Source organism: Tiliqua scincoides, chromosome 2, assembly GCF_035046505.1.
Source record: "Tiliqua scincoides isolate rTilSci1 chromosome 2, rTilSci1.hap2, whole genome shotgun sequence".
Lineage (NCBI taxonomy): Eukaryota > Metazoa > Chordata > Lepidosauria > Squamata > Scincidae > Tiliqua > Tiliqua scincoides.
The window spans coordinates 255,428,400-255,442,007 of NC_089822.1; the positions used below are offsets into that span (position 1 = coordinate 255,428,400).

The 13,608-nt window shown below is 48.2% G+C and overlaps 1 protein-coding gene and 1 pseudogene across 1 annotated transcript in view; one reads left to right on the top strand and one right to left on the bottom strand.

The window, feature by feature from the left end:
- The window catches only part of LOC136641548 (zinc finger protein 91-like), a 543,065-nt gene that overhangs the window by 143,508 nt on the left and 385,949 nt on the right, over nucleotides 1-13,608 (bottom strand). The window lies entirely within an intron of this gene.
- Nucleotides 411-527, top strand: LOC136643324 (5S ribosomal RNA; annotated as a pseudogene).

Sequence of the window (13,608 nt, forward strand, 5' to 3'; positions counted from 1 at the left end):
TGTGCAGTCTGCCTGGCCCAGTCCTGGGGGGAGCCAGGCAGATACCACTCCTGTCCAGAGTGCAGACAACTCCTTTGGCAAAGCAGCTTCAGATCAAACAGGCAACTGGCAAATATTGCAGAAATCAGCAAGAAATGCAGTCTTCAGGAGGCAAAAGGGAAAGAAGTGTTACCAAAAAGGGCTGTTATGTTTTAAGGGGAATTATTATATTACCCTTTTGGAAGCCTCAGGATCGCGGGCTAGATAACAAGACAGCGTAATGCAAAGAAATTCCTTGTTTAGCTTAAAGAGGAGACTGGGAGAAAGATAACTTTCAATCAACGATTATATTTTTATTACAAAAACACATAGGTAAACATAATGCACATGGAGAATTGATAAGTATAGGTTTCTAGTACTTGTGTCTAACCCCCAGCAACTGCTACCCTGCACATACCCGATCTTGTCTGATCTTGGAAGCTAAGCAGGGTCAGGTCTGGTTAGTACTTGGATGGGAGACCACCTGGGAATACCGGATGCTGTAGGCTTATACCATAGTCTTTCGAGACTGAAGGTTGCCAACCACTTGTGTCTAATGTACCTAGCTTTATGGTGGTTGCATGTGCTGTGTATTTGGTGCACCCGAGAAGGAATCAGAAAAGGATAAGTTGTAGGGAAGGATATTAGGGGTCCCTGGTCTGCATAACCCAGTTGCTAACTAAGATGGGGGAGAATGGGAGAAATAGGTAGGATAGAAGGGAAAAGATTCCAGATGCAAGATATAGTTACCTGTCCTGGGAAGCAGTTGGGGGGGGGGTGAAAGAGTCCTATGGAGGACCTGTGCCTTGGGGGGCAGTCAGAGAGAGAAAGCGCACATGTGGCGAAGTTCTCTCTTAAAAGGCTTTTTGCTGACCTGGAAGCTGGATGTGAATGACCCGGATGTGGCCTCCTGGATGCGCATGCTCACTACACACAGTGGGACACAGTGGAGCATGCAAGAAAAGGATGACTGGGTATCAGCCATGACTGGCCTCCTGGGGGAGGGAGGCAGTTTGCATAGTGCTTAAGAGTGATAAAGCTACAACAATAGAACAATAGACTTCTTCCTCCAGAGGTGCATGCTAGTTTTGCATAACAGTGATTGGATCAGGAGGCATCCCTGCATTGCTAGAGGTTGTGCAAACTTGTGACTTCTACCAGGGCCTTGGAAAAGTGTACTGGGGGAAGGGTGTCCTGTATTCTGAGGTTTGACCTGCATGAGTTTTAGTCCATAATACATACAAAATCACAACTTGGAAGGGAAAAGGAGATTTTCACGTAACAGAAGACACAGGAAGGGTTTGTGAGACACACCAGGAGCCTCTGAAATTCTACTGCTGGGACCACGAAGCCCCCATCTGTGTGGTATGTGAGAGATCCAAACAGCACAGGGGACATCAAGTGAATCCTGTGGAGGAGGCTGCTGACGACTACAAGGTAGGAAAGTATCCTTGCTTTGTGTGATGCCAATCTTGCAGCCAGACTTTGCTATTCTCTGCCCTGTGAAGGGGTTCTTTTTTGGGGGTGGGGTGGGAAATGCCCTTGCTGTCAACTTTTCAACACCTGCTAACCAACAGTTAGCAGTTTGCGACACTCCCAGGTCAGTGCAAGGAACTTGCAATGGCCCAATGGTAGTTTAGGATTGCTCCCTTAAAGTGTTTATTGCTAAACATTATGGATTACATAATGATGCACCAATATTAATTAATAAGCATCACAAATACAGGTGGCCACAGTCACAAAGTATTCTAATCATGCAAGCCTTGGACAGCTGAACTGTCTCATTGATAAGAATACCTTTGATTATGTTCTTAGTAGAGAATACAGCAGTTGGGACTAAAGAGGCGCTTGAGGGGGAACATGATTGAGACATTAAAAATTATGCAGGGGATGGATAGAGTGGATACACAGACACACTTTTCCCTCTCACATAACACCAGAACCAGGGGACATCCACTAAAAATTGAGTGATGGTAGAGTTAGGACAGACAAAAGAAAATATTTCTTTACCCAGCTTGTAATTAGTCTGTGAAACTCCTTGCCACAGGACATAGTGATGGCATCTTGCCTAGATACCTTTAAGAGGGGATTGGACAAACTTCTGGAGGAAAAGTTCATTACGGGTTACAAGACATGGTAGGTATGTGCAAGCTCTGGTTTTAGAAGTAGACTACCTCAGAGTGCCAGATGCAGGGGAGGGCACCAGAATGCAGGTTGTGTCTTGCCTTGTGTGCTCCCTGAAGCATTGGATGGGCGACTGCGAGATGCAGGAAAATGGACTAGATGGGCCTTTAACCTGATCCAGCGTGGCTCTTCTTAAGTTTTTATGTTCCTATGTCTTTATAATTACGCACACCACAATGTGAGATTGTTAGTTCATGAGCAAAACAGTCAAGCCGGGTGCATGGCCTTTGACCCCTCTTCTAATCTCTGAGGGCCCTGTCTCTGCTTGAAGATACACAGGATTTTATATTGCTATCTGAAACGTGGACTGTGATTGCTTTGTGAATAGAGGTGTGCGCCACTTAACAACCGTTTGCTTAACGACGGACCATATGTATGATGGTGATCAAAGCGCAATAAGGATGGTCTTAATGAGGCAATCACATCTCCCATAGCCTGCAGCAGTGTCTGTTTACACAACAGTGAGGCTCTTAATGCAAAGAAGACGCATTATCTATCTCCAGTAGCCTGTGCAGCCAGCTAGTGTCAGGCAGGGAGTGTCTGTTTACACAACAACGGCAATAGTTTGTACTGAATGTTCACTTAATGACCTAATCGCATAATAACAGGGATAGGAGAACGTATCCCCATCATTAAGTGGCGCACACCTTAGTTGGGAAGGATGAGTTGGGAAGGGAAGATGAGAAGGATGGATTGGCACACAGGAGAGTTTCCCCATCTCCTTTAGCAGAAAGTTAGTGAAAATTTAGTAACTTCTTTAGGAGAAAGTCAGTGCTCGCCTCAATGATCCTGTTATGTGGAAGAAAGCAGGAGAAATTAAAAGTCAGATCATCACATCTTGAGCTAATCTGTTGTTTCCACATCAGCTGTGAGAGACCAACTTTCTACACCTCCTTCCTCCAGGCTTCAAATGCTCACAGACATTAACCTTGCAAACCTGACATCAGCCCCGTGGAGGAAGTCCAATTTCTCATCCCCATTTGCAGATCTCTGTAGCTCTGTTCAGACCTGTCATCCACGTGTATTAAAAACGCTTGGTGGAAGGAAGCGAGAGTGCCAGTATGGCCCACTCCAACACACTTCTGAGACCCTAATGAGATTATCTCATTTAAGGTCATGCAACATTCAAGGTCATGCAAATGCTGATGCAGGATGCAGTTATTTGCAGATACTGACTTTTGTTCAGTGTTTGCTTTTGGGGCAAACTACACTTTCACTGGGAATTTATTCACAGAGAGACTGCATGACAGGCTACCAAGCAGGGTGTGTGTGATAAATGCTTCTTTGTAGGTGGATCTTTTGGGATGAAGTGGATAGTTTCATTCAAGGAAAAGACCAGAGTCAGGTCAGGATTAACATAGTAGCAAAAGTAGGAAATGGAACAGACCCCCACACCCAGTGGCATTCCTGGCAGGGGGCAGCTGCCCCACTGGGCACTAGGGGCCCAGGGCAAATGAGAGGGAGCGTGGTGAGAGGGTACCCAAGATTCTTTTTCTCCCGTTCTTCTCCCTTAACACCCCCATTCCTTTTCCAATTTAAATCGAAAAGTTTGTACCAATACCTGCACCCACAAAATGTCCAAATTCCGCACAAGTAAATGATGAAATTCACCCTCTTTGTTTTTTTCTGTGCTTTATCCTTAACATGGGGGCAAATCCACTGAAATTCTAGTCATGCCTACTCAGAAGACTAGTAAGCATTTTAGCAAATGTATAATGAATGAAAAAATGAATTAACTATGCAAGTATTTGTTTAAATATTTATGTGTACTTTAAAAAAAAGGGGGGGCCTGTATAACATATGCTGCAGGCCCTACACTAGCTTAATCCAGCCCTGGACAGAGAGTGGGGGAATGTGGTGGAGAGACCCACTTTATGGATATCTCCAGGATAATTGCAGAAAACATCACTTCTCATATAAGGTTCTGACTTCCCCTGCAGGCAATCTGGAAGTTGAGCATTTCCAAGGCCCTTAAGAACCCAGGATTGATTTCATTTTTTCTTTGGTCGGTTGTTGCAAATGTCAATAAAAATAATTTTAAAAGGTAAAGAAAAGCTGATTCTCTTAGAATTAAACCTTCTCTGTTTGTGCAGGAAATATTTCAGGCTGTGCTGCAGTGTTTGGAGAACAAGAGAGAGATGTTTGTGGAATGGAAAGTGTCTGAAGAGTGGAGAAGCCAAGAATATCTGGTAGGGGTGTGTTGTTGTAGCTCTTGGAGTTGAGAGCAAACTGGGTGACTCCTCTTGGCAAGAGACTTAAGTTGTGATGTCCAGTAGTGTTTTTGGACTGGTTCACACATGTCTGATGCTTCTTAACTAGAAAAGTCTTTGTGTGAATGGGCATTGGGCCATTTATATGTATTTTAAATCCCATCCAAAATGCAGATGAGCTCTGGTTATTCTGTTTTTGCATTCAGCATCAAGTACTGAGCAATCATGTTGAGACTAGAAATGATCCACATGCATGTGTGAACCGACCCCAGGTTGTAATCTCAAGATGGTTCTATGGAAAACATATTGAACACCAAAAGGTCTGCATTAGTGCAGCTATGGAGTGGGAATACAAAAGGTGACAACAGTAAAATTAAATACCAGAATGTTGAAAGAAGTGCTTTTTACCAGCTTGGGCTAATAAAAGGGCTTGGGCCCTTTTCTTGAGAAGGGGGACCTGGCTGCTCTCATTCATGATCACTTTCAAATTGGATGACTGTAACTCGCCTGCATAGGACTGGCAGCCTTCAACTTCAGTTCCACTACAATATGGCTGCTATAATTTTTAAAGGGTCTAGCAGATTGGAGCAAAGAACATAGTATTGTACCTCTGCTGTGGCTATCACTTAATTCCTGGGCTAGTTCAAAGCACTGGTTTTAATCATTCAAGCCCAAACCCTGAACCAAAGGCTCTCCAGCGTTGTGAATTTGCCTGACTCTTAATTTCATCCATGGAGGCCTTCCTCCTCCATCAGAAACAGTGGTGAGTATCAGGGGCAAGGTCTCTTTTGATTTGGATTCTATATATGTATTTTAACGTATAATTGGCTTTGATTCTTTTTAGTTTTCATTGCATTTTTAAGCTTTGCCAACTTGAATATTTTCAGGAAGATAATAAAAACATTGATATTAAATATATTAATGCTTACTGAGACAATAAAGTAAAATTGTTGTTTCCTCTATAATGGAGGGAGACACTAATACCTTATCCTCCTATCCCATGGTGGCGTGCACTGCATCCAAGAGCAGAGGGGGCAATCAGGAGGTCTCCTTGAGGTATAGCAGCTTTTGTTCTCTTACCTTCGGATACGCTCTGTGATGTCCTATGGCTCTCTTTGAATTTACACCAGCTCTATTGCTGGTGTAAACCTGGAGAGAGTAAGCAGGTAGCGCAGGCTGAAATGGGGGATTGGATTCAGCATGCATATTTGCCACTCAGTTTCACCCCTGCTGGCCTTATCCAGCAGGGATATCTCTCTCTATTTCCCCCTAAATGATCTCATGTTCCACCTCTGCTCCTTCCCAAATTTCTGTTCATCTTCCTCAGAAAACAGGCATGTGGATGCGGGAGAACCCGTGGACATTATATATCTGGACTTTCAGAAGGCGTTCGACACGGTCCCTCACCAAAGGCTACTGAAAAAACTCCACAGGGAATTAGAGGACAGGTCGTCTCATGGATTGAGAACTGGTTTGAGGCCAGGAAGCAGAGAGTGGGTGTCAATGGGCAATTTTCACAATGGAGAGAGGTGAAAAGCGGTGTGCCCTAAGGATCTGTCCTGGGACCGGTGCTTTTCAACCTCTTCATAAATGACCTGGAGACAGGGGTGAGCAGTGAGGTTGCAAAGTTTGCAGACAACACCAAACTCTTCTGAGTGGTGAAGACCAGAAGTGATTGTGAGGAGCTCCAGAAGGATCTCTCCAGACTGGCAGAATGGGCAACAAAATGGCAGATGCGCTTCAATGTCAGTAAGTGTAAGGTCATGCACATTGGGGCAAAAAATCAAAACTTTAGATATAAGCTGATGGGTTCTGAGCTGTCTGTGACAGATCAGGAGAGAGATCTTGGGGTGGTGGTGGAAAGGTCGATGAAAGTGTCGACCCAATGTGCGGCGGCAGTGAAGAAGGCCAATTCTATGCTTGGGATCATTAGGAAGGGTATTGAGAACAAAAAGGCTAATATTATAATGCCGTTGTACAAATCTATGGTAAGGCCACACCTGGAGTATTGTGTCCAGTTCTGGTCACCGCATCTCAAAAAAGACATAGTGGAAATGGAAAAGGTGCAAAAGAGAGCGACTAAGATGATTACGGGGCTGGGGCACCTTTCTTACGAGGAAAGGCTATGGCGTTTGGGCCTCTTCAGCCTAGAAAAGAGACGCCTGAGGGGGGACATGATTGAGACATACAAAATTATGCAGGGGATGGACAGAGTGGATAGAGAGATGCTCTTTACACTCTCACATAACACCAGAACCAGGGGACATCCACTAAAATTGAGTGTTGGGCGGGTTAGGACAGACAAAAGAAAATATTTCTTTACTCAGCGTGTGGTTGGTCTGTGGAACTCCTTGCCACAGGATGTGGTGAGGGCATCTGACCTGGATGCCTTTAAAAGGGGATTGGACAAGTTTCTGGAGGAAAAATCCATTACAGGGTACAAGCCATGATGTGTATGCGCAACCTCCTGATTTTAGAAATGGGCTATGTCAGAAGGCCAGATGCAAGGGAGGGCACCAGGATGAGGTCTCTTGTTATCTGGTGTGCTCCCTGGGGCATTTGGTGGGGCCGCTGTGAGATACAGGAAGCTGGACTAGATGGGCCTATGGCCTGATCCAGTGGGGCTGTTCTTATGTTCTTATGTTGATTCTAACTTGTCTGATGCTCAATTTCAGTGGATGTCCCCTGGTTCTGGTGTTGTGTGAGAGGGAAAAGTCCTTGGTTGCCAGAATCTGGGTATTGCTGATAGCTGTTCGGCTAGGAATTTTGCAAAGTTCACACTGACCCAACTCCTGTCTTCTTATCTTTCTGCCTTTGAGCTAGGCCTTTTGCCAACTTGCAATTTCCTGGCCATTTTTGCACCTGTACTTCCCTCTCCTCCCTAAGTTACTATCTTTGCAGAGAGAGCAACATTCTTAAAGACAAGGGTGGGGAAGGGAACAGTGAGGCAAAGAAAGCCTTAATATGAACACTGAGTCTAACATTACATGGCCACAGTATAGTAGAATCATGTATAGTACCATGACAATCCAGACTCCCCATCTGACATACTCGCTCCTGTTCTCATCTTGCCTCCAGTTTTTCCTTCTGCGGTTCTAGGTATTGTTCAGTTTGCGTTGTTACTGGAGCTAAGGAGATGTCATGGGAACGTCTTCAGCACTGCTGGATCTGGGCCCAGGAAAGACAGTTCCTGAGGAAGGCTGGGATAATTCATTCTGGGTTCTGGAGTGATGTTTTTCCAAGTTTAGCCCCTAGATGGCGATGGAAAGATGGTTTTGCTGCCAAATAGAGGCGACAGACTCTGCCCCGAGGACTTTCCACAACCTAATCCAGGGAGACGGGATCACAGGGAGATAGCAGGGGCGGGGGGAGGGGGAGAACCTACTGCTCATGGCTGGTGGCTCCCCTCTCTGCCTCTGAGCTTGTGGGGGGGCTGGAGAGAAGAGGCTGCCTCCTGCCTGCTGCCCTGTGTGGCTCTGCCCAGCCAGTGAGTGGTCCAGGGGATGCTCAGCCAGAGGGATGCAGGTGAGGATGCAGGCAGCAGCGCCCTCATTTGCATGCGCAGCGCCCATTGGAGGAGAGAGCCCCGCCCTCAGCGACAGGTAAAGGGGAGTTCTGAACCGGTTGGAGCAACGGCGGGCGAGTGGCGCACAGCGGGGGCCACCCAGCGGGGGAGGTTGAGCTCAGGAGTTCGCCTGGGCATAAGAACATAAGAACAGCCCCACTGGATCAGGCCATAGGCCCATCTAGTCCAGCTTCCTGTATCTCACAGCGGCCCACCAAATGCCCCAGGGAGCACACCAGATAACAAGAGACCTCATCCTGGTGCTCTCCCCTACATCTGGCATTCTGAATTAACCCATTCCTAAAATCAGGAGGTTGCGCATACACATCATGGCTTGTACCCCATAATGGATTTTTCCTCCAGAAACTCGTCCAATCCCCTTTTAAAGGCGTCTAGGCTAGACGCCAGCACCACATCCTGTGGCAAGGAGTTCCACAGACCGACCACACGCTGAGTAAAGAAATATTTTCTTTTGTCTGTCCTAACCCGCCCAACACTCAATTTTAGTGGATGTCCCCTGGTTCTGGTATTATGTGAGAGTGTAAAGAGCATCTCCCTATCCACTCTGTCCATCCCCTGCATAATTTTGTATGTCTCAATCATGTCCCCCCTCAAGCGTCTCTTTTCTAGGCTGAAGAGGCCCAAACGCCGTAGCCTTTCCTCATAAGGAAGGTGCCCCAGCCCCGTAATCATCTTAGTTGCTCGCTTTTGCACCTTTTCCATTTCCACTATGTCTTTTTTGAGATGCGGCGACCAGAACTGGACACAATACTCCAGGTGTGGCCTTACCATAGATTTGTACAACGGCATTATAATACTAACCGTTTTGTTCTCAATACCCTTCCTAATGATCCCAAGCATAGAATTGGCCTTCTTCACTGCCGCCGCACATTGGGTCGACACTTTCATCGACCTGTCCACCACCACCCCAAGATCTCTCTCCTGATCTGTCACAGACAGCTCAGAACCCATCAGCCTATATCTAAAGTTTTGATTTTTTGCCCCAATGTGCATGACTTTACACTTACCGACATTGAAGCGCATCTGCCATTTTGCTGCCCATTCTGCCAGTCTGGAGAGATCCTTCTGGAGCTCCTCACAATCACTTCTGGTCTTTACCACTCGGAAAAGTTTGGTGTCATCTGCAAACTTAGCCACTTCACTGCTCAACCCTGTCTCCAGGTCATTTATGAAGAGGTTGAAAAGCACCGGTCCCAGGACAGATCCTTGGGGCACACCGCTTTTCACCTCTCTCCATTGTGAAAATTGCCCATTGACACCCACTCTCTGCTTCCTGGCCTCCAACCAGTTCTCAATCCACGAGAGGACCTGTCCTCTAATTCCCTGACTGTGGAGTTTTTTCAGTAGCCTTTGGTGAGGGACCGTGTCAAACGCCTTCTGAAAGTCCAGATATATAATGTCCACGGGTTCTCCCGCATCCACATGCCTGTTGACCTTTTCAAAGAATTCTATAAGGTTTGTGAGGCAAGACTTACCCTTACAGAAGCCATGCTGACTCTCCCTCAGCAAGGCCTGTTCGTCTATGTGTTTTGAGATCCTATCTTTGATGAGGCATTCCACCATCTTACCCGGTATAGATGTTAGGCTGACCGGCCTATAGTTTCCCGGGTCCCCCCTCTTTCCCTTTTTAAAAATAGGCGTGACATTTGCTATCCTCCAATCTTCTGGTACCGTGGCTGTTTTGAGGGACAAGTTGCATACCTTAGTCAAGAGATCAGCAACTTCATTCTTCAATTCCTTAATAACCCTTGGGTGTATGCCATCAGGGCCCGGTGACTTATTGATCTTTAATTTATCAATGAGGTCTGAAACATCTTCTCTTTTAACCTCTATCTGACTTAACTCCTCGGTTAGGAGGGGCTGTTCGGGCAGCGGTATCTGCCCGAGGTCTTCTGCCGTGAAGACAGATGCAAAGAACTCATTTAATTTCTCTGCCATCTCTAAGTCTCCTTTTATCTCCCCTTTCCCTCCCTCACCATCCAGAGGGCCAACCGCTTCTCTGGCGGGTTTCCTGCTTCTAACATATTTGAAGAAGCTTTTATTATTCCCCTTAATGTTGCTGGCCATGCGTTCCTCATAGTCTCGCTTGGCCTCCCCTATCACCTTCTTACATTTCTTTTGCCACAGTTTATGTTCCTTTTTATTCTCTTCATTAGGGCAAGACTTCCATTTACGGAAGGAAGCTTTCTTGCCCTTCACAGCCTCTCTAACTTGGCTGGTTAGCCATGCGGGCACTCTCCTGGATTTAGTGGAACCCTTCTTTCTTTGCGGTATACACCTCTGCTGGGCCTCTATTACTGTTGTTTTAAGCAGCCTCCATGCACTCTGGAGAGATTGGACTCTTTTTACCCTCCCTTTCAACCTCCTCCTAACCAGCCTCCTCATTTGAGGGAAGTCCGCCCGTCGGAAGTCAAGGGTTTTTGTTAGAGATTTGCCCGGTATTCTTCCCCCAACGTGCACGTCAAAACGGATCGCAGCATGATCACTGTTCCCCAATGGCTCAGTAACGTTTACATCTCTAACCAGGTCCTGCATACCGCACAAAATTAAATCCAGAGTCACCTGTCCTCTGGTGGGCTCCGTGACTAGCTGATCTAAGCCACAGTCATTTAGCACGTCAAGAAATCCGGTTTCCTTATCGTGACCAGAACACAAATTGACCCAGTCAATATGAGGATAATTGAAGTCCCCCATGATTACAACCCTGTCCTTCCTTGTCACCTCCCTGATCTGTTTCCTCATTTCAAGGTCCCCATCAGATTTCTGGTCTGGAGGACGATAGCACACCCCCAGTATTACATCGCTGCTCAAGCCTGGTAATTTAACCCACAGAGATTCTACGGTGGAGTCGGACCCACCTTCAATCTCTACTTTGCTGGATTCTATCCCTTCCTTAACATAAAGGGCCACCCCACCTCCAACACGCCCCTGCCTGTCCCTCCTGTAGAGTTTATAGCCCGGGATTGCGGTATCCCACTGATTCTCCGCATTCCACCAGGTTTCCGTTATGCCCACTATGTCAATGTTTTCCCTTGTCACCAGACATTCCAGTTCTCCCACCTTTGCTCGTAGACTTCGGGCATTCGCATAAAAGCATTTATACACGGAATGCCCCAGGATGGGCTGCTTATTCGCTCCTTTGTCCCCGCATCCTCTCATTGTGCCAAACCGTCTATCACATCCCATCTCCCTACCTTTCCCAATTTCTTCTCCTACCCTGCCTTTGTCTTGTTGTTCTCTAACCTCCCCATCCTCATCCCATAGGGATGAGGAGTCCCGAACCGGATGCCCCTCGGCTCCTGTCGGCCTTCCCCCAGGGATCAGTTTAAAAGCTGCTCTGCCACCTTTTTAATGTTATGCGCCAGCAGTCTGGTTCCATTCTGGTTCAAATGGAGCCCGTCCCTCTTGTACAGGCCCCGCTTGTCCCAAAACGTTCCCCAGTGCCTAACGAATCTAAACCCCTCCTCCCTACACCACCGTCTCATCCACACATTGAGACCCCTGATCTCCGCCTGCCTAGCTGGCCCTGCGCGTGGAACAGGTAGCACTTCAGAGAACGCTACCTTTGAGGTCCTGGCTTTCAGCTTCCTGCCTAAAAGCCTAAATTTGGCCTCCAGGACCTCCCAGCTACACTTGCCCACGTCGTTGGTGCCGACATGCACCACAGCCGCTACCTCTCCCCCAGCACTGTCTACTAGCCTGTCTAGACGAGAAGTGATGTCCGCAACCTTCGCACCAGGCAGGCAAGTCACCATGCGGTCCTCACATCCGTCGCAAACCCCCCTCTCTATGTTTCTAATAATCGAATCCCCCACTACAAGAAGCCCCCGACCCCCCTCCCGCCGAGGAGTATCCCGAGTGCGCTCGGATACGGGCCCATCCCCTGGAGAAGGGATCCCCCCTAGGGGATTGTTTCCCTCCTCTCCAGGATGAAAGGGGAGGGCGAGGAGCGCGACTCCTGGTGGCTGCCGTGGCAGCGCCAGACCAGCAGTAGAGTGACGCTGGCGTCGGCAGAGCAGCGCTGGAGCCTCGGGAGGGAGCCTCTGGCCCCCCAGGCAGGAAGGAGGGAGCAGGACCCGCGAGTGGAGGCCCCGCTCCCCGTTTTGCCTCCCTGCCCCGCTTGGCACACGCCCCTCCCCTCCGCCTGCCAGCCTTGGCCTGGCATTCCCAGGTGGGGGTCCAGGTGGGCTGCCCTGGCTGAGCCTCCAGCCTGAGACACGCACAGACACCGTGGACTGCTTTCGAGCAGCCCCTGCAGCAGGGAGGCTTTGCACACACAGAAGTGCTTGCAGGCAGAGGATTTGCCTGTGGAACTGGCTGCCACTTGACAGCTTAGGCGACTGGAGACTGGAATCTCCTCCCACTCTTCTCTACTCCGCTTCTGTGCTGCCCCTGCCTGCTTGCAACTTCCTTTCTTTTACATGCTCCAAATGAGAGAAGGGCTGGCAGGGCGAAGCAGCATTGCCTGGCCAGGGGTGAAGCAGAGAGGCAAGGAGGCGCATGAGCGCTGCTTGGGTCAGGAGGCTGCAATGCTAGGCATGTCTACTCACTTCTGAGTAGAATCAGTAGTGGGAACCCAGTCCCACTGGATTCAATGGCCCTTACTCCCAGGAAATTGTGGCTAGGACTGCAGGTTAAGGCTGCAATCGTATTCACATTTACCTGAGTGTAACCCCCATTGACTATAGTGGGATGTCTGAGTTAGACATGTGTAGCATTAGGCTCTTAGCTCCAAACAGCTGGTGCCACCTCTTCCTCCGCCTTTTCCCAGGAGAAACTTTCTCTTTTCCCTTTCCCAACTGCGCCACTCAATGATCAAGGCCTCCAGCCAAACCACTGCATTGCTTTCCAACTCCCCAGGAGAGCCCCAACTTGCAAAGGCGGCAGGGGCTGCCATCCCCTGCCCCTCACCCTCCTTCCCATCTGCTCCAGGAGAAATCCTGGCCCAGAGAAAGGATCCCCTCCCGGCCTGCCCTTTCTCCCCACCACACCATCTGTCCTTGACTTGCAACTGAATCTCCTCCTCATGCTCTTGACCTGGGAGGTCCCTCTTAGGAAACTGACACAGATAATGATTGTGGGCGAGGCAGAGTCAGGAGGATCAAGGCACGGCTGTCCTTGAGGCAGTTCAGAAGTGTTTGGTTCCAACACCTTGAAATGCCTTCAGTCATTGACTTGTAACTCAAGCCAGTTGGATTTGTCAGGCTGCTTCCCAGTCTGTGGTCCACAAAAACACAACCATTCAAGTTTGAACTGAGTGTTTTTGTTTTTGGGATGATACATCACTTGTAGGGTGTCCCACTAATGCAAATGCTGCTTTATGGGCATGGACTTACCCATATTCCTCCAATGGTGTGTTCTTGCACCAGTTTCAGGGGACCTCCCAAAAGAGGTACATGACCACTATTTTTCATTTTGTTTTTGAGGGGGCTTGGCATCTGTGGATTTTTGCATACATTCACTTGGTGGAACAGGGCTGGCTTCTTCCCCATCTCCTTTTCTCTGTGCAGCCTGCTGAATAAATTCACTGGGTGGGATGGACAGGGCTGGCTTCCCACCTCATGATCATGTCCCTATTGGGACAGGGGTGCAGTTTCAGTGCTTGCCATT